We start from the raw sequence: 24322 nt of genomic DNA on the forward strand, positions 1-24322 counted from the left end.
GGTGCTCTATCCACTGTGCCACCTAGCTGCCCCATTGAGGTCCTTTTCAATTCCTTAATTCTATCATTCTGTGGCAGATTCTAAACCAACTAACTGAGGAATTAATGTCATCCAATTTGAAATATTTCCAAGGTATACAATTCCATAGCTTCCCTTGGAGAGCCATTGCATATTTCCTCTTTTAGATTAGCAATCCGGTGGCTTTTATGTACTTTTTCTGTGGTCTTGATTGCCAGAAATAATGACATGACTGAAGGAAGTTGCTAGAAATATAAGGGGAACAATTTGCAGCATTCCTGATGCCATCCATATGGTCACAGTTTTCTGGCGAGAAGAGATGGTCATAGCCTACTTTCTGAGTCTCATTTCATGTTGCTCTCTCTTATGAACTCCATGTTCCAGTCAAAATGGCATATTTGCTATTTCCTGAATATGGCATTCACTCTTCCTCATGCCCAGAATGCACTTCCTCCTAATATGAATTTTAGAATGCCAGCTTTCTCAGGAACTCTTTCTAAGAGGAAGCCTTTCCTGATTTCTTTCCTTTACCCAGTTATTAATGTTTTTTTCCTTCCTCAATTTATCATGCATTTATTTATCTGTTTACATGTTACATCTATCCCAGTAAAAGGTAAGATTAAAGGACAATTTTTCATTTTGTCTTTATATACTCAGTACCTAACACAGTGTCTGATATATAGCAAATATTTAATAAATGCTTTTGGATTAGATTAGGGATGGTATTACCCCAAAAAGGAGAGCCCCTGCTTCCCCAGCCCTTGTTGATTAAAGGGGGGTCTTTGAGTTGGGCCAAAGTCACCTACTCTTAGGAATGAGGATGGCTTGAGGTCTGGGGGCACAAAAGATCTTTGAAGTAGATCTTCACACTACTGAAGGGGGGGTGTCTGTCTTCTGGATAATAGATGGAATAATAGAATCACAGAAGTTGAGTTGTAAGGAACTTTAATGACATCTAGTCTAAGTCATGCATCAAATATATCTATATACATATATATATATATATATACCTAATTCGACAAGTGGTTTGTCTAGCTTTTGCTAGAAGACATCCTATAATAAGGAGCTCATTTTTATGTAGGTTTTTAAAATTTGAAAAATACTTTACATAATTGTCTTTTCTTATCCTTACTACAATTCTGGGAGGTAGATACTACAATTATCATTATCTTCTTTTTACAGATTATGAAACCAAGGTACAGAGTATCTAAGTAGCTTGTCCAGGGTTGGAAGTGGAATTTAAACCTAGCTCTTTTCTAACTCCAAAGTCAGGGTACTTACTACTTGGACAAATAATCACCTTTCATAGACTATTAAGGAAAAATGTTTCCTATCCTGGGAACTGTAGACTCCTAGGATCCATGGAAGGGTTCCTGTGACTAAGCATTTTAGTAAAATAAATAAATAATCAAACATACCTTCTTTGAGCTGAACAAATGATATGTTTTACATTCATATATGTGATTGATAAAATATGAATTCAGGTAGAAAGCATGTTCCTTGAGGTCAGGGACTGTTTCATTTTTGTCTTTGGCAGCACAGCAGAGTGCACAGAGAACTGACCTCAAAGCCAGGAACATGTGGGTTTAAAATTTGCCTCTAACAGAGGTCAGCAAACTGTGGCCAAACAAGTCATGCCTGTCTCCGTTTTTGTACAGTCTCTGCAAAGTTTATATTATAACAAAACTTTATTTAAAATTGTAAATGTTGAGTGCTGTACAAAAACAGGAACATGCTAGAGTTTGCCAACCCCACAGTTAACATAAACTGGCCAAGAGACTAGAGAGATATTGTTTAACCTCTTGGTGCTCCAGGCAACTGAAAGACTAGAAAATGCAGAGAAGGTGCTACTCTACTTTAGCAGAGAGACTTTCCTCATTTGGGAATTTTCCAGATCATTGAAATCACAGGTTTAGTCTCTATCCTATCTCTGGAGCACATGAAATGTAATAAGTGTTTAATTAAATGTTTGTTGATTGATTGGGTTCAAATCCTGATATGGACATTTAGCTTAGTTAATAAATGCTTGTTGATTGATGATTGAATTCATAGAAGTCTTTTCTCCTGGAAGATTTTCTTAATTAAAGGATACAACTGCTATCCTATGGGAGAGTTTATGGATTTTTTTTTTTTTTTTTTGGCATTTAAAAGGTTTCCTTGTAGTTAAAGAGCTGGAAACCATTTGTCTAAGGAGGGCCTGGCATATCTGCATCCTCGCGACCTGAAGATGCTTTTTCTATAAGAAAGACAGGTAACAGGAGTAATATATAAAGGAGTTAGAAAATGCCAGATTTTCATTTTCTTTCTCTTTTTTTTTTTTCTCTCTCTCTCTCTGTCTTCAATTTCCCTGCCACCAGCAATTACCTCTTGTCTCTCTTTTCTTGTTTCTTTTTGGGGTTTTTTTTGTAAGGCAATGGGGTTAAGTGACTTGCCTATGGTCACACAGCTAATAAGTATTAAGATCCAAGGTTGAATTTACTTCTCTTTTCTCTTTTCTTTGAGCCCTTAATATTCTCTTTGCCCATCTCCAACCCCCCCCCCATACTCATCTGAGATTTACATTTATATCCTGTTCTGCTAGATGTCTTTTTGTTTTGTTTTGTTTTGTTTTTTAGGTTTTTACAAGGCAAATGGGGTTAGGTTAAGTGGCTTGCCCAAGGCCACATAGCTAGGTAATTATTAAGTGTCTGAGATCGGATTTGAACTCAGTTACTCCTGACTCCAAGGCCGGTGCTTTATCCACTGTGCCACCTAGCCGCCCCCGCTAGATGTCTTTTTGAGAGTATTTATTTTATTTCCTCAAATAAAATTTAAGCTCCTTGAGGACAAGTCAGTAGTCTGATACTTCTTTTTAAACTTTTATAGAATCATAGCAGAATGCTTCATATAGTAAGTGATCTGTAAATATTTGTTGAATGAATGAATGAGTGAATGAAGTTGAGAACCTTAAATTAAACCATTGGACTACAGATTAGGAAACTAAGGCCTAGGAAGATATACTGACTTGCCCAAAGTAGTAGTGTTAGAGATTTGAATCTAAATCCTCTAGTTCTAGATCCAGAAAATTTTCCATTGATTACTGTTTCCTTAGGTCTATTAAGTGCTGGGAAGGTGACTGGCAGGTATGTCTTACACAGATAATTTAGAACTGGGAGGAGACCCACAGGGAGTACAAGAGGCTAAGATGGAAGAGTAAAGAATATCAAAATTTGATTGAAACTGTGATTGAAATTGGTTAAGTCTGACTTTTCAAGATCAATGTTTAGGGAATCTTTCAGCCCTGAAAATTCTTTAGAACTTTTTCTCAGGTCAATATCTCTGAATGTTTTTCACCTTTAGTATCTGAGTCAACTTCATAAACCCCCTGGCATGAGTAATAACCATCAATTTCCTCTTTTTTTTCTGATCCTACAGACTAGATTTCTTTGCATTTACATGAATCTTTTTACTTGTCCATTCCCATCCCTCAAATAACCAATAGCCATTGCCCTCTCCCCCTTAGAATCATTCTTTAAGTTCTTGTTCCTTTCCCTCACATCGTCATTCTGTACCAAGTATCTTTAATTGGTTCCATAAAAACATGATATTGGATGAGAACAACAATAATTGGGGTGGGGCAGTTAGTTCCATTGGAACCATATATAATTTAAAAATTTTTACATATCTTTTGTTTTTCCTCATCTTCATTTTCTTATGTATCCTTCCCCTTTTCCATAGCCAGAGAATCATCCCTTGTAATAAATAAGAATTAAAAAAGAAATAGATCTTAAAAGAAATACATTTCAGCAAAATTAACCAATATATCAATTGATCCTGACAGTATATGCAGAATTCTCTACTCATAGTCTCCCATCTCTACAAAGAATGGAGGGAGGGAGATGTAATTATTTCTCTCTTCTTCAAGGATAAATTTGATCATTATCCTTGCACAGTGTTTACTTGGGTTTCTTTTGAAGGGGGACTGGTCACAGTCATTATGTATGTGGTTTTTTTGGTTCTGTTTATTTTGGTCTAGTTCATGTAAGTCTTCCCATTGCTTCATTAAGTTTTTCTTTTAATGTAAATGTATAGAGAAAGATTCAGGTATTGCAAATGAGCCCAAGAAGGATCAAAATACTCAGTCTGAAGATGAGGAAGCACAAGCTCCTGCATCTAAAGACTCCAAGCAAAATGGAAATTGGGCTCAGGCTATGACAGAGCTCAAAAAAGATTTTGAAAATCAAGTGAGGGAGATAGAATAAAAATTGGGAAAAGAAATGAGAGAGATGCAGAAAAAAACTTGAAAAAGAAGTCAGCAGCTTAGTCAAGGAGATCCAAAAAAAATGCTGAAGAAAATAGCAGGTTAAAAACCAGCTTAGGCCAAATGAATAAAACAGTTCAAAAAAGGTTATTGAGGAGAAGAATGCTTTAAAAAGCAGAATTGGCCATATGGAAAAAGAGATAAGAAAACTCTCTGAGGAAAAAAAAATCCTTCAGATCTAGAATGGAGATGAAGGAAGCTGCTGACTTTACGAGAAGTCAGAACACAATACTTCAAAACCAGAAGAATGAAAAATTAGAAGAAAATGTGAAATATCTCATTGAAAAAACAACTGATCTGGAAAAGAGATTCAGGAAAGATCATTTAAAAATTATTGGGATAGGGTGGCTAGGTGGCACAGTGGATAAAGCACCGGCCCTGGAGTCAGGAGTACCTGCGTTCAAATCTGGTCTCAAACACTTAATAATTACCTAGCTGAGTGGCCTTGGGCAAGCCACTTAACTCCATTTGCCTTGCAAAAAAAAACCTAAAAAAATTATTGGGATACCTGAAAGTCATGGTCAGGAAAAGAGCCTTGACATTTTAATTTTTTTAATTTTTGTTTTTTATTTTTTAGGTTTTTTTGGGGGGAGGGGTATTATGTTTACTCTTAAACAAGACTATTTTTTTTTAGATTTTTCAAGGCAATGGGGTTAAGTGACTTGCCCAAGGCCACACAGCTAGGTAATTATTAAGTGTCTGAGGCTGGATTTGAACTTAGGTACTCCTGACTCCAAGGCCAGTGCTCTATCCACTGCGCCACCTAGTTGCCCCAAACAAGACTATTTTAATAGTGTATTAAAAAACATCATTTGTACAAAAATAAAATAAATATAAATAAAAAAACAGATAACAGAGAAAGTATACATTGGAGAATATATATGGGACAATACAGAATGAAGGAGCTTTCTCTTGGGAGATAACTGAGCAAGATAACTCAGCTCAACCAAGAGAGAGTGTCCTGGATCTCAACCAAGGGGAAACTGTCTGAAATCTCTCAAGTAGCAAGCTGGAGAAAGGGACATGATGGAGTCTGCCAGTTATCTTAATGTCTTCTCAGAATCTTCTTCTTCAGTAACCTGAATTGGGGTTGGACTCTTTCATCTTCCCTCCTGAAACTCAGTAATATTAAGATACAGAGTTTGATAAATTCCAAAGAAGAACTGGTTCCCAAAAGGGGGACTGGCAAAGACTGGAACTCTTTCACCTCTCTTGCCCCATCCCTTCATTTTCACCAAGAAGGAGAGAGTCCCATACCAATGGTCCTTAGGAAAGGTCTTATATTCATATTCATAGCTTTTTTTGGTATTGTAATCTTCCTTTATTTTGTGTACCATAAGTTGTTTTACTATTTCCTACTCAATGGACATCACTTTGTCTAATTTTCTTTTATCTGTAATATTTATGTGATATTACATTGAAATGACATTATCAGGGCTAAATTATAACTTTGTCTATAATAATTGGGTTCCTCCTATGATATCAGATTCAGTGCTTTTAGGTTTATAAAGTGATGAGGAAAGTAGTATGAGTAGCAATGTCCCTATTTTACAGATGGGAAAACTGAGGCTGAGAGGTTAAGTGAATTGCCCATAGTCATCTTGTACACTGTTGTTGTTCAGTTGTTTCAGTCAGGTCTGAGTCTGTGATCCCATCTGAAATTTTCTTAGAGTGGTTTGCCATTTCTAGCTTATTTTATTGATGAAGAAACTGAGGTAAACAGGGTTAAGTGATTTGTCCAGGGTCATATAGCTAGTAAGTATCTGAGGTTGGATTTAAATTTCGGTCCTCCAGACTCCATGTCTGGTGCTCTATCCACTGCACCACCTAACTGCTTCCATTTTGCACATACTAGGCCCTTACTTTGTTGAATTTGAAGTGTCAGAGCAATAATTCAAACCTAGGTCTCCCAAATTCTGAGCAAAAGTTCATTCTACATTACTAACTTATCTCTAAATTACCATCACTTCTGAATTACACAAGGACATTTCCTCAACTAACATAAGGAATTACAGAGCCCCTCACTAGACCCCAAACATATCTTTTGGAAATACTGCTCTATGGTTTTTTCCCTCTTCTTTTCATGACTTGGTCAAAGGTTTTGAAATTTTTTTTGTTTGTGTACTTCTAACAGTGAAAAAAATTATGGGGAATACATATATATATATATATATATATATATATACTTACATATATAAAATGTATGTATTTTATTTTTATATATTTATTTAGTATTTCTTATTGTACTATACTGACATATAAACATTATGTAATATATACAAACATAAAAATTAAAAAGGAATTAAAGATGAAATAAACATAACATTTAATTTTTTAATTTATTAACAGAAAAAAAATCTTTATCTTTTACTAAAATGCTATTGGGCAGCTAGGTAGTGTAGTAGATAGAGTGCTAGACCTGGAATCATGAAGACCTGAATTCAAATCCCACTTTAGACTATTCCTAACTCTGTGATTCTTGCCAAGTCACTTAATCCTATTTGTAAAATGAGCTGGAGAAGGAAAAGGCAAATCATTTCATTCTCTTTGCCAAGAAAGTCCAGAGCCAGACATGACCTAGATGATTGAAGAACAACAAAAATTATAAATGATAATAACATTTAGTGAGAGCAATGTAATTGAACATGTTATTGTTTTTGAAAAATCCCTATTTTATCCTGGGTGAACATGTAAATTCCTTGTAAATAACTATTTAGTTAATTTAATCAATGTAGGTAGGCATGCAGATGAATTTCTTTCTTTTGGATGCTTGTTAAAAGATATACATATATCAATTTAATCAATTTAATCAATTCATCAGGAATGATATTTCTACATAGAGATATTCTTAAAAAACAATGCAAAAGAAACAAATAAAAACAGTTTCTAATTTGAATTCAACAGAAAGTTTTCAATGTAAATCCATTCCTCTCTCTTTATGTGATCTGGCTTACTTAGATATTTGTGGGGAGGGTGATTATGAATATGAAGAAAAGCAAGGAAGGGGTCTAGTTAATGGGGAGGTGCTGGGGTTAATGGAGTTGAGAAAGGGTAACATTGTCAGAGTTAAATTTTAGGCAAATAACTTTAGAAGCTGAGTGAGGAATTCTTTGGACTGAGGAAAGACTTGAAGCAGAGAGAAGAGAGCCTCAACCAGGGAGTTGGAATATGTGAATAGAGAGAGGGGACTGGATGCTAGATGTTTCAGACAAAGAAAGACTAAGACTTGACAATCCAAGGTTGGATAGGTCTGATGAGTGAGAGTGAGAAATGGAAGATATCACCCAGGTTGCCAACCTAGGTGACTGGAAGAAGGATGCCCTTAATTGAAGTGGGGAGGTTTGGAAAGTGGGTGAATTTGGGAGAAAAAGATGAATTAATGATAACTGCATTGAAATTGATATCCATTCACATCTCTTCATCTTGTAGCATTCACTTTGTGCCACTCAAAATGAGAAAAAGGGGGTGGGGATCTTATTCCCTGACTCCAGAGCACAGAACTATAACATGGGGTTATCTGAGGGGTGGGGAGAGGATTCGGTTGTGGGGGTAGTCCTCATAGTTGCTATTGGGAATGTCCCAGTGACTTAGATTATAACTGTCCTGAGAGCTGAAACCTGCTCTGAGGATGGGCAGTTAGGGGCATGCACAGTGGGGAGAGGTAGAGGATTGTTTGGTGAATGGTATGAAGAGTAGATGTGGTTGCGTTGGATAAGTCCTTTAACTGGCTGGCTATCAGTTGAGGAGATGTCCCAGAGAGTCTTGGGCTATACATTTGGAGACCATTGCTCTAAGCATCACTGATTCCTTAAAACCTGTCTTGAGAGATAAATACCTCATAGTTTTCAGGGAATTGGTCTTACTAGTATCTTCTCCCTATACCACCTTTTTTAGTCTTATTTTTGTATCTTTTTATTTTTATTTTTTATTTTTTAACCAATATAATCAGATTGTTATGTCTTTCGTGTTCCACCTTTCCTGTCATCCTTTTCTCTGAGCATCAGGAGCCAATGGAAAAGAGATCAAATTGAGAGAAAGATTCCTGGGATCTTCTGTAACACCCATTTTCCTGCTTTTACCAAAATGACTTCTGAAGTATCTTCCAAATCTAAGATTCCAAAATTTTCAGACTTCATGTTTAGTGATCTGTTCCCATTATCCCCTTCTTCTTTGTCACCTCTACTTGGCAACAAAATCACATTGTTTCTCTGTCTCTGTTTCCGCTAAAAGAAAAGGGGAAGAGAACAAGCAGTTATTAAGTACCTTCTATGTTTCCTAGAACATACTGTGCAAATTGCTTTACAAATATCTCATTTGATCATCACATTACATTACATTACATTACAGGCAAGAAAACTGATATAGACAGAGGTTAAGTGAATGACCTAGGATCAAACAACTATTAAGTGTCTGAGATCAGATTTGATTCAAATATTTTTAACTCTATGAAGTAGAATATGACTCTGTATATAATTTCCCTGTTTATTACTAGCATTTAGTGGGGGTATCCCATCTCTTCTGTGCTCAGGAGAAGTTCCATATAGACCAAAGATGATATTCTCGCTCTGTTACATACATGGGATTATTTAAGCCACCAATAAAAGGACTGAGGAGAGACTTCCATAGAGAAGAAACTTTTCCTTTAAAAATGTTCTTTATTAAAAATATATTTTATTTATAATTTTTGTTTCTATAACACTGTCATTACCGGAATAGGAAAAAACAAACCTCCTACTTCTCTAGGTTGAACTTTCCCTTGTAACAAAGAAAATAAATAAACAGTGACTACATCTGGCAAAGTGTACAACATTTGCTCTAGTAGTCCTCTACCCTTCTACCACCAGAAGTATGTTTCACTATCTGCTCTTTGGAGCCATCATTAATTATTCAACACTATTATTCTTCATCTTCAAAGAACAGAACCACAGTAAAGAATGGGTTTAGTTTCAGCTCTAACTTTTCTCTGCTTGGGCCCAGAAAATATAGGATCATAGATTTAGAGGTGGAAGGAATCTTAGAAAATGTTCTAGTTCCACCCTCTTGTTTTACAAATGAAAACTATGATTCAGAGAAATTAATATGTCTAAGATCACAAAAGAAGTAACTAGCAGAATCAGGATTTGAACCTAGAAGTTCTGACTACAAATTAAGCTTATTTTACTCTGAACTCCCCTGTCTTTAGTAATTAGAACCAATAAGGTGGAAGTTTAGAGAGGCATGTTTTGATTAAAGGGGGAAAAATTCCAATAAAAGCTCTCCTAAAGTAGAATGATCTCCTTTGGGTCATCATTAATTCCTACTAGAAAAAAGGGGGTTTCAAAACAAAGATGAAATGGCCACTTTTTGATATGGTTTAATGGGGATACTTAAGCAGATACTTTAATGGATCTGTGATCTCACTGATTTGAATTTTTATTCTTCCCAATGATGCAGATTGCAGCTTATGTGTATATATATATATATATATATATATATATATATATATATATGTATATATATATGCCTGCTTATCCTATGCTATTTTTGTCCATCTCCTCTCCTTAGTTTTTTATTAATTTATTGTTCCATCAAAACTTACTCTTTGACTATTATAAAAAAAGCAGTTGATTGGATAGAGCAAACACCTTCTAAAAGGGCCTCTCTCAACAAGGGGACTCCAATCTATCTTTCAAAATCATCCAAGTTGATTAGGAGATATGATTAGTGATTCCTTGTAAACATCAGATGAGTCATGAAACAGGGTGATGACTTTTTTGCCAAAGATGTTTATCACTGTGATAGAGGAAACCTAGAACAGAGTCTAAATTAAAAGGAGTACCCTATGGGTAGTAAGGTCTTCTAGACACTTCTTTCTTTTATATCAAGACAGAATTCACCTCCATATAGCTCCCATTCATTTGTCCTAATTTTGGCCTTTGGAGCCATGCAAAAAAAGGCTTCCTCTTCCAAATGACAAACTTTCAGACACTTGAAGGTAACTAACATGATCTCCTAAGTCTTCTTCAGACTAAAAATATTTTTCCTTTTAGTTATTTCTCATGATTTATTTTTGAGGTTCTTCAACCAAATGGGTGGTTCTCCTCTACATGATCTTTAGTTTGTCACTATCTCTTTTAAAATGAAATACCAAGAATTGAACATAGTATTTAATAAATGATAAAGGCTAGAATTTGACTTGAAAACCTCTCTCCCTGCTCCCAAGTGGCTACAAAAGGGAATTTCGTGACTATTTTCCGAGGAAGAAAGACTAGAATGGAGGGATGGTAGACTCTTTTGGACCAATGACTAAGCATCAGACTGAAAAATTAGGAATTGGGTTAGATGATAATACATGCCTGCAGTCCCAGCTACCTATTGAGGAGGGCTGAGGCTGATGGTTCTCTTGAACTTTGGAAGTTTGAGCTGCAGTGGACTAAATTGGTCACGCAGCCCGAATAAGCTCAGCATTAATATGATGAGGTCAGGTGATATCATGGAGGGGGCGGGGGTGGAACAGGTTGTCTAAGGTTGGAAATGGAGCAGGTCAAAACTCCTGAGCCAGAGTAGGACTGGGCTCTTGGGGAGCTCCTCTGTTTCCAGGTTGGGAAAGAAAGTGAGACTTAGTTTTTTTTTTAAAGTTAGAAACTGAGTAATTTTACATTATGAGTTAGCCCTCTCATCAGGGGGTTCTGTATGTGTTGCTGCTAGTGTGTCACTTAAACTTCCTAGCCTCAGTTTACTCATTTATAACAAGGAGAGTCACACAGCCCCATCTATTGCCATCTTCTGAGGACTAAATAAGATAAGGTTTAGTCATTCAGTTGGAAAGCATTTATTAATGACTTACCATGTGCTAGTAAGTAAAAAGATGAAGTGCTATCCTATCTATTTAAAAAAATATTTTAACTGAATGAGGTGAATTTAAACCTTTAAGAAATTCTTGAAGCAATGATTTTGGTAAAGTGATGAGTTCAAGGGAAGAAGGGAAGTCCATTAATGATATCTCCAACACTAACATTTCATGACTGGGACTCTGGATTCATACATCTTTGGTGAGGTCAGTTCTTCTCTATGGTCTCAGGAAGGTAGCAAATATAGAGGGCAGCAATTCAAAGGAGGAAGTCTGGACCCGATTCCTGCTATTACATCTTTCCTTGTATTTCTCAGAATTCAGATCTCTTATATCTTCTACCATCTCACATATTGGTTTGGCCCTCCCAAGACCCCACCTGCTTTGATTCCCCAGCCAAATCAACATCAGCAGGTCCTAATTTTAACCTCATTACTCCCCCCACCCCAGCATCCATAGAGAGCCTGAAATTTCAGCCTTGCCCTTCATCTAATTTTGTTGCTTAGCGACCATGTACTTAGCAACCAATAAGGGAAGTGGGATCACCCCTCCTCCTGCCACGGCACAGGTGTCCTAACAATACAAACAGTTCTCTGGTCACTCTCCAACCAGAAAAGGTTGCTTTCAGAGGTGAACAGCATTATGTTCTGGAAATAGAGGTTCCTTTTCCTGGGGCCTGGACCGGTTACTGCGTCATTTACCTTTTGAGTTTGGCAATATTTGTGTGGGGGCGTCTGGGTAGGTGGTTCTCAGAGCCTTGTATTTCTCTACTTGCTCTTGATTTCTTGATGCTGTGTGATGCAGGCAGGGCATCGTAGATAATTGTCTATGTTCCCACGCAGTCTTGTCATTGTACCCTGTCTGCCCATGGTTTACAGAGCCCCCTCATGTTCCATTCTTGGGGTATTTTTCTATGTTCCATCATTGCAATCCCTTCCTTTACCCTTTATCTTTGAGATTCTTCCTGACCTTGGTTTATACACAACTTGCTAAAAGTGAGATCTATTGAAAGTATGAGGCATCATGATATACTGGAAAAGAACATTGGTTTTTGATTGAGAGGTGTATTCAAATCCTCACTCTCTAATATCTGGGTTAAGTCAGATAATGGGACAGTTAGATGGTGCAATGGATTGAGGACTGAGCCTGGAGTCAGGGAAAATTCATCTTCCTGAGTTCAAATCTGGCCTCAGATATTTACTAGTTGTGTAACTCTGGGCAATTGGTTTAATCCCTATTTGCCTCATCTATCAAATGAGTTGGAGAAGGAATTGGCAAAAACTCTTCCTATATTTCTGCCAGGAAAATCCCAAGCAGTGAGACATAACTGAACAACAAGAAGTCAGATAATATCTCCTGCCCCCAATTACTCATCTGCAAAGTAAGAGGGCTGGACTAGATGACCTGTGAGGTCCCTTTTCACTCTAGATTTGTGATTTCATAAATTTAGCAAAGGACTCGAAGTAAAACAACCTCATTTTAGTCCTGGTATTGCCTCTTACTAGTCAAACAAATTTGGGTGGATAAGCTAGAGGGGAACTTAGACATCATATAGTCTAACCCCTTTACTTTTCAGATGAGGAAATTGAAGCCCAAGAAAATTAAGTAATTTGCCAAAGTCACATGAATACTGAGTAGCAGAGTCAAAATTTGAATTCAGGCCTCCAGTGTTGTTCTACTGTATTATACATTTACTTAACCTCACAAAGTCTCAGGTTTCACATCTGAGGAAAAATCATCCTTGTATTGTCTCTTCTGCCTTGTGAGAGTTAAATGAGATAATGTATGCAGAGATGTTTTATAGGTAGTGACTTGCTCCATAAATGTGTGGAGTTGTTTATCCCACTGTCTGTTGGTGTTTTCTATATTTTGAGCTCAGAGTGCACTCCCCTCCCCCTTCCCAGTCAGTTTCTGGACTGTCCCTTGAATAATCTCCATGTTCTTTTGGGGTAGTCCCAGGGCAATCACCTTCACAGTATTTGTAACCCCCAAACCACAGTTTTAATAACCAATTACTGTGTTTTCTTAGCTTCTCTCTCAAACCTTCCTATACTCCCATACAGGTTAGAACCATACCAGATCAGGTCCTGTGAGATTCCCTGATATGGTAGAAAGAACACAGTCCAGGAGTTGAAGAAACTTTGATCCATATCCCATTGTTTCCACCATTTCATTGTGACTTTTGATCAATAAGTTTCCCTCTCTGGGTCACAGTTTCCTCATCTACAGAACAAAGGGCTGAGACAGAATCAGATTTAGAACTGGAGGGGATTTTTTTTCTTTTTTCTTTTATTAAATATTTTATAGAAGCAACAATAGTTTTCAACATTCATTTTATTTTGCAAGGTTTTGAGTTTCAGATTTTTCTCCCTTCCTTAATTTCCCCTCCCCTGACAGAGTCATCTAATATTGACTATACATGTTTAACCATGCTAGACATAGATCTATATTAATCATGATTGAAAGAAGAATCAAGGGGCAGCTAGGTGGTGCAGTGGATAGAGCACTGGTCCTGTAGTCAGGAGTACGCAAGTTCAAATCTGGTCTCAGACACTTAATAATTACCTAGCTGTGTGGCCTTGGGCAAGCCACTTAACCCCATCTGCTTTGCAAAAAACCTAAAAAAAAAAAAAGAAGAATCAAGTCAAAATGGGAAAAACATTAGAGAGAGAGAGGAAAAAAATAAGACAATTTTCAAAAACTGAAGGCAGCAAATTTTGATCTGCATTTAAATTCAGTTCAAATTGAAGATGAATAGTATTTTCTCTCACAAGTCTTTTAGAGTTGTCTTTGATTATTGTGCTGCTGAAATGAACAAGTCCATCACAGTTGATCAATACCCAAGGTTACTGTTAGTGTGTGCAATGTTCTTCTGGTTCTGACCACTTCATTCAGAATCAGTTCATGCAAGTCTTTCCAGGCTATTCTGAGATCCCATCCCTCATCATTTTTTATAGAGCAATAGTGATCCAGCACCTTTAGATACCACAATTTGTTCAACCATTCCTCAATTGATGGGCATCCCCTCAGTTTCCAATTCTTTATCACTATGAAAAAAATTTCTATAAATATTTTTGTATATGTATATTTTGATACTTTTTTATGATTTCTTTTGGAATATAGACCTAGTAATAGTATTTCTGGATCAAAGGGTATGCACAGTTTTATTGCCTTTTGGGTGTAATTACTGGAAGGGAATTTTAAAATCTACTCATCAGGTTCAATGCCTTTATCTTTCAGATGGGGAAAATGAGAAACAGAGAGATTAAGTGATTTATCCAGTGTCACAGAGATAGTAAGTAATAATAATGTTATTTGGACCAGGTCATCTTACTCCAAATCTAGTATACTTCGAAGACCTCCCTTAGGGAGTAGTTTCCAAACTTTTTGGGTGTGTACTTCTCTTAGCAAAATTTATGTATATATACATATCCTCCCTAGTTCCCTTCAAAGTTCAGGTCTAATATCACTTTCTACATAAAGCCTCTCCTGACCCTTTAGCTGCTAATGGTTCTCCCAATAATGATCTTGTATGTGGACTGTATAAACCTATATACTTATGAATTGTCTCTTTCAGCTAGGTTATAAGTTTCTCAAGACCAGGTTACTTCACTTTTGCCTTTGGAGTCTTTAAGCCTAATAAAGCCTAATAGGTACTTAATAAATGCTTGTTGATTTTCTTACCCCTTTTTTTATTTAAGGCAATGGGGTTAAGAGTGACTTGTCCAGGGGCAGCTAGGTGGCATAGTGGATAAAGCACCAGCCTTGGAGTCAGGAGTACCTGGGTTTAAATCCAGTCCCAGACACTTAATAATTACCTAGCTGTGTGGCCTTGGGCAAGCCACTTAACCCCATTTGCCTTGCAAAAACCTAAAAAAAAAGAGTGACTTGTCCAAGATCACACAGCTAGGTAATTATTAAGTGTCTGAAGTTGGATTTGAACTTAGGTTCTCATGACTCCAGGGCCGGTGCTTTATCCACTTCACCATCCACTTTGCCACCCAGCTGCCCTGATTTTTTTTTACCTCTTTCCAGTCCTTGGGTTCGGTATCTTGATGTCTCTTGGTTGCTCTGACCCCTTGCTCAGCCTTCATCTGTAACCCCTCTTCCTCATCCCCAGTATCAACCCCCTCTCCCTCCATTGGCATTATTCCATAACCAAAAGTTAATGGTATAATGAATAGAGAACTAGCCCTAGAGTCAAGAGGATTTGAGTTCAAATCCAGCGAGATACTTCCTAGCTGCATACTCTGGATAAGTTATCCACTGTTTGCCTCAGTTTTTTCATCTGTAAAATATGGATTATAATAATATCTGCTTTCCTGGTCCTGCAGCTACTCCCTTAAGCCTTTCAAAATTATGGGTCCTGGAGTCCTAAGCATCTTCCCTAGCCAGGTCTTTGAGTCAACATCTATCTTTCCTTGCTTCACAGGTCCTCACTTAGTCTGACCCCATCTCCCTCAGGCTCTATCCATCTTGTCCTCCAGGTCCCTCATATAACCTGCCTTTGTCCCCATGGTCTCTGCCATAGCCTAATTCTTGGAAGGAGATAAATAGGGAAAGAGAAAGGCATCCCATTGCCACAGTGGCCAACCAGATGTGTCAGAATAGGGAGGGTCTGGGTCTTTATGTCCTTCATGTGCCCCTGCCTACTGTCTTATGCATTCTTGTATGGCATTGCTCCCACTTTGGAGACTCATTGAAGGCCTCTGACAGCTTCATCATTTGATAGTTCATGAATTTTAATTTAATACACACAGTTCTCTGTCTCCAAACTGATGTCCCAGATGCTGTCTAGAATTAAAGATTAAGTAAGTCAAAGATATCACCAGGTGAAAAACCTGACTAGGAACATTTAGTGTCTAGCCTGAAACTTCTAGTTGTAGCTTGTATGTGTGTATAGTCCTCCCTACTTGAAGAAGAAAAAAAACACCACACCAGCAAATGGGTTTGTACATGCCCTAAATGCAGCTCATGTGCTTGGGAATCAGTCCCTAATCTCTGTAATAAATCCTTCCTCCAAGGTTTTAAGAGTAGGAAGTTCTTGGTTACTGGGGACTTTTTAGTGGTCTTTAGGAGTTAAGTAACTTTCTAAAAGAGATGGACCAGTAGCCAGGGTTTCCTTTGGGAGGGAGAATCTAAGACATTTATATTCCATGGCAAAATGGCAAGCTAAATTATAGTTGTAATAACAATGAGAGGTAGTGTAACAGAGTGATTAGAACAGCAGTTCTCAAACCAAGCAACTCCTATATGCATATGTGATTGCAAGGATAAGTTCCATATGACTGTAACACACCCTTTGTAAACTTGTGGGTTCAAGGTCTGACTTACTCTGTAGTCTTAAGAGAGTTGACTCTGGTACTGAGTGATTTACCCAGAGTCTCACAGCCAGGATGTTTCAGGGTTAGGACTTGAACCAATTCTTCCTGAACCCAAGGCCAGCTCTTTATTCACTATGCAAAACTACCTATTCTGTAAAACAAAGTTACAGGTATACATACCTGCACACACATGTTACACAGATACATATTCCTACAGTGTATCAAGAGATCTATTCTTTATCAATGTAGCAATGTTTTTATCTAAGATGCTTCCTGACTCCATACCTTGGAGTAGACAGTCCTTATGTATGACCTACTTAAGCCAATGGAACTGACTACATTAAGTGTCTCCTGAATTCATGATGGAGAAAATGTTAATAAGACTGATGAAATTTAAAATGTGTGTCTTGTGGGCAGCAGGTGGTGCAGTGGATAAAGCATGGGCCCTGGAGTCAGGAATCTGAATTCAAATTCAGTCTCAGACACTTAATAATTACCTGCCCCATTGATCTAGGGCAAATCACTCAACCCCATTGTCTTGCAAAAACTACCAAAAAAAGTGTAACTTGCATATGCATTGTATATACATACCCCCTTCTTAGATGGTTGTTAAACATTTGTCAGCATTCCTATGGTAAACCTCCATACCATAACAAGGCATAACAAGGGTATCAATAGACATTTAGCAATAGACACTTATTTTTTTGGGGGGGGGGGACTAAGAAATAAAACATCTGGTTTAAAACATGCTCAGAAGGAGAATGTGGAAACTGAAGCTATATTGGATTTCCTTAGCCCTCCACTTAGAAAGGTATATATACACTTGACTAATGGTACTGAAAAGTAGAGTTAACTCCTACTATCTTGCCATCTAAGACTTTTCTTCTATTCTCAGTAAATATGATTCATATTTTTGTTCAGCAGGACCCAACTCCATGCCTTGGAGTGGGCTATAGTTAGCCCACTATATCTAAGCATTTTTAGCTATGTTCACTGTAATTCACTTCTCATACACTGCCTTTTCCAGGTACTTCACACCTTTTTTCCCTTCCAAGTCTGAAATAAAAGTCAGCTCAATATATCATTCTTACTGGAAGGAGTGTCAGTTTTCTCCTCTGTAGCCTCATATACTATCCAGATGACTTTCCAAATTAAAATAAGAGTCCCTGGCCACCATTTCTCTAGATGTATTGTCTACTTGCTAGAATCACTCACTCACTCAATCAATCAATATTGCATAAGGTTAGAATTATGTCAAACACTGGAATGTAAACTACTTGAGGGAGTATGACCTCCTTAACTGTCTTCATTTTTATATTGTATATATATATATATATATATATATATGTATATACATACATATCATAATTCTTGGCTCATGATAACTTTTTGATAGCTATTATTATTATTATTATTATTAAGGAAAATTTACTTCATCAGTAATATGTAGACTAGTTTAGAATGGTGATACCCTGGAGGCAGGGAGATCGATTATGTTGTAATAATCCAGAGGAAAGGTGAAGAGGACTTCACCTAAGGTGGTGGAATTGAACATAGAAAAAAGGGATCAGATGGGAGAGATGTTGCAGAAGTAAAAAAAGGCAAGATTTGGCAATGACTTGGATATGTGGGGTGAAGGAGAATGAGGGTTAAGATTACAAATCTTGGGTTCTAGAAGGATATTGGCATCTGTGACAAAAATAGGGAAATTTAGAGGAGGAAGGGAGCTTAGAAGGAAAGATAAAGAATTCTGATTTGTATGTGTCAAATATGAGATGTTGTTGGGAGTAGTTAGATGGAGCAGGGGATAGAGCACTGGTCTTGGAGTCAGAAGGACAGAAATTTGAATCCAGCCTCAGACATTTGCTAGCTGTGTGACCTTGGGCAAGTCACTTAACCCTGATTGCCTCATATCCAGGGCCAACTGCAGTTATCTTGATTCCTATATGGCCACTAGACCCAGAAGACTCTGGAGGAAAAAGTTAGGCTGGTGACTTAGCTTAGCACTCCTCCACTCAAATCCAATCCATGTGCTTGTTATGGCATCACTTCCTTGATGTCATGGTCTTCTTCAAGAATGAAGGACAAACATTGTTATTATTATTATTATTGTTGTTGTTGGGACACTTCATTTGAAATGCACAGTAGACAATTGAGAAAGAAGAATTGATGTTCCAGGGGAACAGAGTAGGATGAAACCCGAATATTGGTCATCATTTCTATAGCACTTTAAAATTTGTGATGTGCTTTAAGTTATACATTTTTATTTGATACTCAAAATGACTCTAATGAAGTGATTCCCAAAGGTAATATTATTTTCATTTTCTAGATGAAAAAACCAAGAATCATAGGTTAGAATTGGAATGGACCTGAAATGTCATATATGTCAAACCCCTCATTTTTCACTTGAAGGAATTAAGGCCTAGAGAGATGAAATGACTTGGCCCAAGCTCATACAGAGGCAGGATTTGAACTCAGATTCTGTGACTTGGGGATCTGTGTTCTTTTCACTGTACCACCCTATCTCCTCTAGGTTCAAAAGGGTTCATGAATTTGCCCATGATTGGAGAGTTTGTGTAGAGGTTCAATTCAAAGTGAAGTCTTCGCCAAACTCTATCCCTAAGTACTCTTTTGTTTTTGTTTTTGTTTTTTTTTGCAAGACAATGGGGTTAAGGGGCTTGCCCAAGGCCACACAGCTAGGTAATTATTAAATGTCTGAGATTGGATTTGAACTCAGGTACTCCTGACTCCAGGTGCTCTATCCATTGTGCCACCTAGCTGCCCCACTATCCCTAGCACTCTTTCCCTTATGCCAAATTGGAAATCACTCCAGCAAAGTTGATGAACTTTGCAAATGGTAAATCAATATGGCATTTAACTAGCTAAGAGTTATCCTGGTTGCTGGGGATATATTAACTGAATAAGATATAACCCAAAACAATTCCTTGATCTGTTCCTATCACTGCTGCTTGGATTTCAAGTCCATTTCCAAACAAGAAACTCAGGACCCAGGACAAAGCCAACTTTTTCTCCCCCTACTTTAACCACTCCACCAATGAGCTGTCCTCTTAATTTTAGAGATACTCAGAGTAAGGATCAAAGAAATGTCTACTATTATGGAAAGATCACTGAACTAGGAGTCATTATACTTGGATTTGAGTCCCATCTCTGCTATTAACTAATTGTGACCTCCTCTCTGGGTCTCAATTTACTTATAGGACGAGGGACTACATCAATGATAAAACAAACATATGGCCTATGGATCACAATGAAGCCTGTACTCCACTCCTAAGTGTGGATCATGTAAAATGCAATTGGGAAATATTGGACAAAATGAAAATGCAATAGAACATAATGTTAATTTATGGCTTTTCAAGTCAATAAGAGGTCTATAGAGATTCTTATGTATGGTTTATTTTCTATAATTTTATACCATAAAACTAGATGACCCCCAAGGTTCTTTTCATCTATAACCCTTGGTATATCTTAATTCTTTCTTTCCACAGTACCAGTGAAGCCAGACCTAACTGAGATTTGAGCTTTGACCTCTTGGTGCCAGGTAAGGGAAGCCTTTGACTTATATATATACTACACACATATGTACATGCACACACATGCACTTATGCACTCACATTACTACACCTTACCTCTTGCTTCCATAGTTATTTCTCTCATTTCTGTTCTTTCCAAAGTTCTCAAACAAATTTTTTCCCTCATTTAGACATGAAATTTTATGTTAGCATTCTCTCCATTACTCTGGAGTCATACCTAAACAGCAGCATGCAAATGTCCCAGGGTTAAAAAACTCAGGTGAGAATCAATGCTTAGGATTTGATCATTGGAAGGGAACTCGGTCTATGACTATATCCAGAAGAAATTGTAAAAAATGGTACAAGTCCTACATGTTCCAAAATATCCATAGCAGCTCTTTTTTTGTAGTGGCAAAGAATTGGAAATTGAGGGAATGCCCATCAATTGGGGAATGGCTAAACAAGTTATGGTACATGAATACTAATGGAATATTACTGTTCTATAAGAAACTATAAATGGTTGGAATCTAGAGAAGCATGGAATGACTTATGGGGTCTGATGCTGAGTGAAGGGAGTAGAGTCAAGAGAACAATGTACACATCAACAATAACATTGTGAGATGAACAACCTTGATGGAAGCAACTCCTCTTGACAGTCCAGAGAGCTAGGACAACTGTATTAGACTGGTAATGGTCTATATTATCCCCACCCAGAGAAAGAAAAACAAAACAAAACACACAGGAAAAAAAAATCACCACTACCAAATCTGATGGACACCTTATATAAAAATTATTTCTTATGTATCTCTTTCCCTTAACCCTAATTCCTCATATCCAAAATTAGTAATTTGTAAATATGTTTAACAAAATATGTATGTAAAATGCTAACCTGACTGTTCCCAACTGAGGGGAGGGGGGGTGGGAAAGAAAGGTGGAGGGAAATTTTGTAACTTGGAAATATACATGTACAATTGGATGAAAATAAAAATAAAAAATAAATAAATTTTAAAAAATAAACAAAAAAAGGAAGGGAACTCAGCAGCCATCAAATTTAAATTATTCACCAAAGGTTTTTCACTGTACCATACCTGATAAGTGGAAGCCAATGAGTTGTTCTTTGAAGTAATCTATGAGATGAAGGTGAGGCAGAAAGGCATTACTGGCATAATGGATAACTTCGGTAAAGACTTAGTGAGGGAATGTTGCGAACAGCAAGCAGATCACTTTGGCTAGAACGTAGAGTTCATAGGGAGAGAAATGTGCAATTTGTTCAAAAACATAAGCTGGCATCATATTTTGAAAGACTTTAAATATCAAATAAAAGCATTTATAATTTATTCTAGAGGCGATAGGGAACAACTAAAATTTCTTGAGTAGATGAGTCAGACCTAACCTTTAGGGATAGTAATTTAACAGCTATGTGGAAAATAAATAGCAGAGTGTAGAAGCTGAGGGCAGGAAGACTGATTTGGGGGCTCTTGAAATATTACAGGCAAGAGGTAACAAGGATTTGAACTAGGATGTTGCTCATGTAAATAGAGGGGGCGAATATAAATAAGTAGAAATAAAGGAATGAATGTCAAAGATGTTGGATTTGGCAATTGATTGGATATGGGAGCTGGTTGAGGGTAAAGAGTCAAGGATAGATGATTTCATGATTGGTGACCTGGGTAATTGGAAGGATTGTGGTACCCTTGATGGAAATAACAAAGTTAAAAAAAATGATGCCTGAGATTATAAATTATACCTAGCAATGCAAATAAGTTTATCAGATAATTTCTTAAAGTAAGTTTAGATGTGGGGAGAGAAGGGAGAAGATAAAATTGAATAGACTGAGATAATGTGTATTGCTGAAAGAAAGTGAGGGAATTTCTTTTTTGCTTTTTTGTAAGGCAATGGGGTTGTGACTTGCCCAACATTACATAGGTAATTATTAAATGTTTGAGGTTGAATTTGAACTCAGTCCTCCTGACTCCAGGGTCAGTGCTCTATCCACTGTGCCACCTAGCTGCCCCAAGAATTTTTTTAAAAAATTTTTTTAATATTTTATTTTCCCCAACTACATATAAAAACAATTTTAACCTTCATTTTTGGTAATTTTGAACTCCAAATTCTCTCCCACCTTTTTTTCCTCTCCTAAGGTAGGGGAATTTTCAAACAAATTTTATTGACTTCACAAATTTACCAAGAGCTGGTCATGTGTAGTGGACCATGATAGTTTAATGGAGATGCAAGAAGTTTTTGGGCTAATTGTTCCCATTGGTAAAGGGCAGGAATATATCTTTGTTGGGAAACATGAACCTTGGTCAAAGAAAGCAAAGCAAAGGACAGATCTGGCTTTCTTTCTGTCTAGGAACTAGTGAGCTTACCCTATATCACTGTTGTTACCAATTCAGTTCAATCATTTAATAAACATTTATTGAAAAAATGTTATATGTCAGTCACATAATCCACAAACATTTACTAAGTGTTTGCAATGTGGTAGATTCTAGGGATACAAAGAAATGTAAAAATTTGGTTCCTGCCTTTAAAGATCTGCCATTTTAATGGGAGTCATATTTTAATATGCCAAGCAATAGACTAAACCCTGGGGAAACTAAACAATCTCTGCCCACAAGGAGCTTGTATTCTAACAAGGAGACAACATGTGCAAAAAGACAAGAGAAGAGTATGTGAGAGGAAGATATTAGCTCCTGGAAGTTGAGGAGAAACTCCTGCAGAAGGTATTGAACTGATCCTAAACCCTCGTCTGAAGAGCAGGACATCAGGTCAGAAAAGAATGTTAACATTTTTGCCTGGCTCTGAAGCCAAGGGTTTTGCAATGGGCCAGGTCCCACATTGTTTCTCCCTATCTCTTTCTATTCTATGCTTAAAGGATTCCTAATCCCGTGAGAAAAACAGCTAGGTGGTACAGTGGATAAAGCAACGAGCCTGGAATCAGGAGAACCTGAGTTCAAATATAGCCTCCGCCACTTACTAGCTGTGTGGTCTTGGGCAAGTCACTTAACTCTGCTTACCTCAGTTTCCTCATCTGTAAAATGAATTGGAGAAAGGAAATGGCAAGCAATTCCATATCTTTGCCAAGAAAACTCCAAATGAGGTCATGAACGCTCTGACTTGATTAACAACAGAACTCTAGTTACATAAGAACATAAGAACAACAGAAATAAGTCTCACTAGAATGATATTACAGAAGTTCATAGAATCACAGAATTTGTACTTGCATAGAACCTTAGAGATAATCTAATTCAACACCCATTTTACAGATGTAAATTGAGATCTAGAGAGATTAAATGAGTTGCTCAAGATCACATAGCTAGTTAGTGGCACACCTCAGACCAGAATCTATGACACCTGATTCCATGCCTATCATGCTTTCCATATCATATTTTATTATTCGTTTATTTGTTTCTAGCACTTAAAATTTTGATTTACAAATTTCCCCCTTCATCCAGCCTTTCCCCCACCCATTTAGAAGGCAAAGGAATATAATATCAGTTATACATGTAAAATACATGTAAAACATACTAACCACACACATCTTATTCTTTCATTGTAGATTTTTTTAAATGAACTAAGATAGAGGAAGTTCTTTTGAATGTTGAGTAGATCCTCAACAGAGAACTTACAGAAAAACATAGAAAAAGATGAGAAAGTATAGATGGACAGTGAAGGGTGTGTCCTCAAGAGTGAGATGAGATCATGGAGCTATTAAAATATTCAATTATATATATATATATATTTATATATATTGAAGCAGATGTCAGGGACATCCCATAGATTATATGATCACAGATACAGAAATAAAAGGGAACCTGGAGGTTATCTGGTCAAACATATTAATTTTAGATAAGGAAACGGAGACTCACAGAAGTCAAGTACTTTGCCCAAAGTCACAGTTAAGTAGCACAGAAGGGTTTGAATCCATGTCCTCTGACTCAATGGACTGATTCCAAGGGAGATCTGGTTGATTATCTTGTCTTACTGCAGGGGAAGGGAGAATGTGTTGGGTTTTTATGTCAGAAATTAAGCAGACTGATATATGGAAGAACATTTGGAAATCTAAGATGGTAAATGGCCTTAAGCTGGTTCCATGTGAGGATCAGATGAAGGAACTAAGGGATACACACACGCAGACACACACAAACACACACACACACACAGATCTATCTATAGATATAGATATAGTTGATGAGATAGAGATAGAGCTAGAGATACAGATGATACAGATACAGATACAGATACAGATACAGATACAGATACAGATACAGATACAGATACAGATATATAATAGCCTGGAGAAGAGAAGGCACCAGAAAGA

At 37.1% G+C, this 24322-nt stretch overlaps 1 protein-coding gene across 8 annotated transcripts in view; it reads left to right on the forward strand.

The window, feature by feature from the left end:
- PTK2B (protein tyrosine kinase 2 beta) overlaps positions 1-24322 on the forward strand; it is a 177985-nt gene that overhangs the window by 25120 nt on the left and 128543 nt on the right. For 7 of the 8 annotated variants that reach the window (XM_074209992.1, XM_074209986.1, XM_074209985.1 and 4 more), the window contains exon 2: positions 19978-20030. The gene's annotated coding sequence lies outside the window, so the exon portion shown is untranslated. Of the gene's footprint in view, positions 1-14387; positions 14443-19977; positions 20031-24322 lie in introns of all 8 variants that reach the window. The other variant, XM_074209984.1, reaches the window with a different exon arrangement.

The sequence above is a fragment of the Macrotis lagotis genome, chromosome 1, assembly GCF_037893015.1.
Source record: "Macrotis lagotis isolate mMagLag1 chromosome 1, bilby.v1.9.chrom.fasta, whole genome shotgun sequence".
Lineage (NCBI taxonomy): Eukaryota > Metazoa > Chordata > Mammalia > Peramelemorphia > Peramelidae > Macrotis > Macrotis lagotis.